Consider the following 5253-nt stretch of genomic DNA (forward strand, 5'->3'; position numbering starts at 1 on the left):
TGTGCATGTGCCTGAGTGATGTAGGCTTGATAGAGTTCAGGTGCATGTAGTTGAGTAGGACTGAAACCCAGGAGAATGTTGTAAACATCTTGGTCATGCCCTTACTTTGCCTTATAGCATATGCTATAAAATAAAGGCATGGCTGTGGGCATGGTCGCTGTCTCTCAAAGAAGCAGCATCCCACTGAGACCCGGCTTTCATTCTCTTATCTGTCTTTTCTAAGCCTTTCAGCCACCCCCACTCAGGTTCACCCCTGGCCGTGCTGCCGCGTGGCACACTTTAAAAAGATCTGCCTCCACGTTCCCAGGGTGGGTTCCTGCCTCAAACCCCACCCTTACAGGAAACAGCTCCAGGAAACCGCTCAGGGGAGGGCGCAGCCATTGCTAAGACAACCCCTGCAGGACTGACTTCCTTCTGCTTGGTCACAGTGGTTTTGGTCGTGATGAACACCACCCTGAGTTTTTATATAAGTAGATTCTAACTACCTCTAATATTCTGATGTTTCCTGAAGTGTCACATGGCAGAGTTAAACTTAGTTTGGAAAGAAGATTGAGTTTCCACATGTACAAATATAGGTATACAAAGAAATATTTTAATAACTGGAGGCCCGGTGCATGAAATTAGCGCACTGGGGGGGGGGTGTTGTCCCTCAGCCCAGCCTGCACCCTCTCTAATCTGGGACCCCATAGGTCAGTGGGGGGGGGGGGGGTGTCCCTCAGCCCAGCCTGCACCTCTCCAATATGGGACCTCTCGGGGGATGTCCAACTGCTGGTGTGGGATCGGGCCTAAACCGGCAGTCGGACATCGCTCTCACAATCCAGGACTGCTGGCTCCCAACTGCTCATCTGCCTGCCTGATCAGCCCCTAACTGCTTCTGCCTGCCAGCCTGATCACCCCCTAACCACTCCCTTGCCAGCCTGATCAATGCCTAACTGCTCGCCTGAGGGCTCAATCACCCCCAACTGCTCTCCCCTGCCGGCCCAGTCCCCCCCAACTGCCCTCCCATGCTGGCCCAGTCCCTCCCAACTGCCCACCCCTGCAGGCCCGGTCTCCCCCAACTGCCCTCCCCTGCTGGCCTGATCACTCACAATTGCCCTCCCCTGCCAGCCATCTTGAGGCTGTGGGCATTGCCAACTTTGAGGGCATGGCAGTCAATTAGCATATCCCCTCCTTATTGGCTGTGGGTGGCGCCATCTTTGAGAGTGTTCAGTCAATTAGCATATTCTCTCCTTATTGGCTGTGGGTACCTCCATCTTTGCGATGGTGTGAGGGTTAATTAGTATAATCCCTCTTTATTAGATAGGATGTGCTTTTCTAAGTAATTTTCTTCATTGACCCAATTTACCCAGCACAGTAATTGTCACAGCCTGTTCATGTTTGTAAGAAGAAAAGTAAGAAAAGCAGTTTTGTAGTCAAGAGAATATTAAGGTCTCTTCTAGGACAAGGGAGCATGCAGAACTTCAGTATGAAATGTATTTAGTCCCAGGCATTAAATTTTAATGGACTAGACCTGCCTCATGAGTCATAGACATTTCCAATGAAAGGATTCATTAATCAGTATAAAAATAACTGTTCATGAAGTTCACACCTACATATGCCTCTGTTGAAATAATTCTGCATTTATCTTCACAAAAGATATCAATTACTAAAGGTTTTAGTGTGACGGAAATACTTGACTTTGCTTGAAATTTTGAAGAAAAAAGGGAAGGAACATACTCTTAGATTAAGTGCTTATACGTTTTCCAGGCTAAAGCCTCTAAATTTGCTTTTGACCTATTTCTTCTTAACACTACCACTGAACCTTCAGTTTCTACTTTCCAGTTTCCCCTAGTCACTTTCTTCTGGTGGATGCTTCCAATTGGCCTTTGAATATACTTGTCCTCTCATTCAATAATACAGTGATGATTTAACAGGGAGGGGCTAAATCAGAATCTCGGGGAGTTTGGCAGAATGCAAACACATGCTGCTTGAAAAGCAAATTGAATACTATAATTTCTTTAATTTGTTTTCCCTTCTAGTTTCTTTATTTTAAAATTTTATTTATTTTATTTATCCAAAGAGGTGAAACCAAAAAGACTGAAAAACACTGTTGTAAAAAATTTTCTGTGACCCTGCCATTCCTCAAGGTAATGACTAATCCAATGGGGTGGTGAGGGCCAGAAGAGGTTAATGGGGCGAAAAGGAGGCCCTATGTAATACTTTCAAAAAAATAAAGATTTTTTAAAAAAGGTAATGACTAATCTTTTGCTTTTTGGAAAAGAAATCAATACTCATAGCCTCCATTTCCTTAACTCTATTTATTGTTAATCCATTTTATGCTTTTTTTTTTTTTACTATACTTTTAAGATGATAAGCATTTAGATTTAATCCCTGACTTTAGTAGTATTCATAATTTCTATCAGAGATTACAAACAGGGAAACAGATGTATATTGCCCTGCATAATATTTTATAACTAAAATTTTGAATTAATAGCTAACACTTAAATATCAGGAAACTTTATATAATTTCTGATTCTCTGAAATTTTGGGTAACACTGGGCTTCCATTCCGACATGCCAGTGATTAGCTGGATCTGAATACTGACTGCTCTCTTTACATGGGGTATAAATTATCTAACTTGCATAGTCTCTACCACTTCTTCCATATCAAAAATATTGAGTCAATACTCATAGCCTCCATTTCCTTAACTCTATTTATTGTTAATCCATTTTATGCTTTTTTTTTTTTTACTATACTTTTAAGATGATAAGCATTTAGATTTAATCCCTGACTTTAGTAGTATTCATAATTTCTATCAGAGATTACAAACGGAAACAGATGTATATTGCCCTGCATAATATTTTATAACTAAAATTTTGAATTAATAGCTAACACTTAAATATCAGGAAACTTTATATAATTTCTGATTCTCTGAAATTTTGGGTAACACTGGGCTTCCATTCCGACATGCCAGTGATTAGCTGGATCTGAATACTGACTGCTCTCTTTACATGGGGTATAAATTATCTAACTTGCATAGTCTCTACCACTTCTTCCATATCAAAAATATTGAGTCTAAGTGTTAATTCCTACTTAACTTTGACATATTATCTAACATGTGCATTCATTTATGTTACCTGCCTGAAGGCATGGAAGACTGTGACCCCTAACCTAGATAAAGATGTAGAGAAGTAACCAGATAATAAAATCTAGATTCTCGCATTCACAGTATTCTAAGCCAAGTACAGGGTGCAAAGAGAACACAATGGAGGAGCACCTAACCGAGACTTGGGTCAGGGGTGGTTCCTCAGGAAACAGTTCTGTCTGATATAAGAATTGAACGATAAGTTAATATCTGTAGTTATCATCCTATTAACTGTTTATTGAGACCAGGTTAATTTAGAAAGAGATCATGAAATATGTGGTTATTAACCCCTTCCCCAATAATTTTTTTGTTAAAAACGTCTCTTTTTCAGACTAATTTTTTTATTTTGGTTCTATATAGTATTTTTGATGCTGGTTATGAAAACAGTTTGTAACTCGTCTTCCTATAAACCATATTTTTTTTACCATGTTTTCTTCGTATACTCGTCGACGACTTGAGCATAAAGAAATCCATCCTAATGATGCTCTAATTTGTGGGTATAAATGTTCTCTAGTTCCTCAAATTGAGGATTAAGGATTAAATGGTATTTATTTATTTTTTAAGATATATTTTTATTGATTTCAGAGAGGGAGAGGGAGAGAGAGAGAGAGATGGAAACATCAATGATGAGAGAGAATCATTGATCAGGTGCTTCCTGCACGCCCCGTACTGCAGACCAAGCCCACAACCTGGGCACATGCCCTTGACCAGAATCGAACCTGGGACCCTTCAGTACACAGGCCAATGCTCTATCCACTAAGCCAAAACAGCTAGGGGTATTAAATGGTATTTAAAAGTTGCAATCAACTGGAAGATTTAGTTAAGTATGCAAAAAGTGAGATTCCTTTTTTATTCTTCAGAATTTTGTTTTTTTCTTTGAGAACTTCCTTATTATTATCTTAACAAATTCCCACTTGGGGAAAATGCAATCTCTAATCAAGAAACTATTTGTTCAAACAGAAAGGCAACTTGAATTTTAAAAATATCAATTTGCTTTATCTTCTAAATTAGTGGTTCTCAGTCAGGAGTCCCCCCTCACCCCCCCACTAGGAGCAATGTCTGGAGATACTTTTGGTGTTGACAGCTGGAATGGGAGAAATGGCTACTGGCTTCTAGAAAAGAGAGGCCAGGCAGGGATGCTGCTTAGCATCTTACAATCTCAGGACAGCGCCCCACAACAAGAAATTATCCAATATAAAATGACAGATGTGTCAAGACAGAGAAATCTTTATCTAAAGATGGAGGATTCAGAAACTATGAAACATATGCTTTGGGTCCTGGATTTTAGGATAGTTGAAATAAAAATCTCAATTTTGCAATCAAATACATGTACTAAGAAAGAAAAAAATATATATATTAGGAAAAAGGACAATAGTTTCCAGGCTATGAATCACCATGAATAAAAAACAGAGTTTTTTGATAGGCATGGTTACATAGGATCTAGGTCTATGAGTCAGACAAGCATGGGTTTGAATTAAAAATGGCTCAGTGGTTGATTGTTGATCTATGAACCAGGAGGTCATGGTTCCATTCCAGGTTGAAGTACATACCTGAGTTGCAGGAATGGTCCCCAGTTTGGGGCATACAGGAGGTAGCCAATTGGGGCAGTTGGGGGCAATCAGGCTTGCAGGGGAGGACGGTTAGGGGTGACCATGCTGGCAGGGGAGGGTAGTTAGGGGCAATCAGGCCAGCAGGGGAGAAGTTAAGTGTCGATCAGGCTGACAGGGGAGTGGTTAGGGGGTGATCAGGCTGGCAGGCAGAAGCAGTTAGGGGCAATCAAGCAGGCAGGCAAGCGAGCGGTTGGGAGCCAGCAGTCCTGGATTGTGAGAGGGATGTCCAACTGCCTATTTAGGCTCGATCCTGGTAGTAGGACATCCCTCGAGGGGTCCCAGACTGGAGAGGGTGCACGAATTCCATGCACCAGGCCTCTAGTATGTTATATAAGTACGTATTTATGAAAATCTGAAAAATCTATCTCAATACTGAGGGCCCCAGTTTCTCCAAGCCACTTTTCCATTTATTTTCTTATCAGGTACTGAAATTAGGTTGGAACCTGGGACTGATATAAGGAAATAAATGACTGGAGCAAAAGTAGAGCATTTAAAAAAAGGAACTAAAGGGAACCCCAG

General features: G+C 40.9%; 1 protein-coding gene across 1 annotated transcript in view; it reads right to left on the reverse strand.

The window, feature by feature from the left end:
* The window catches only part of LOC102764883 (serine/threonine-protein kinase TNNI3K), a 294194-nt gene that overhangs the window by 255787 nt on the left and 33154 nt on the right, over window positions 1-5253 (reverse strand). The gene's annotated exons all lie outside the window — the stretch shown is intronic.

The sequence above is a fragment of the Myotis davidii genome, unplaced genomic scaffold (genome assembly GCF_000327345.1).
Source record: "Myotis davidii unplaced genomic scaffold, ASM32734v1 scaffold128, whole genome shotgun sequence".
NCBI classification, from domain to species: domain Eukaryota; kingdom Metazoa; phylum Chordata; class Mammalia; order Chiroptera; family Vespertilionidae; genus Myotis; species Myotis davidii.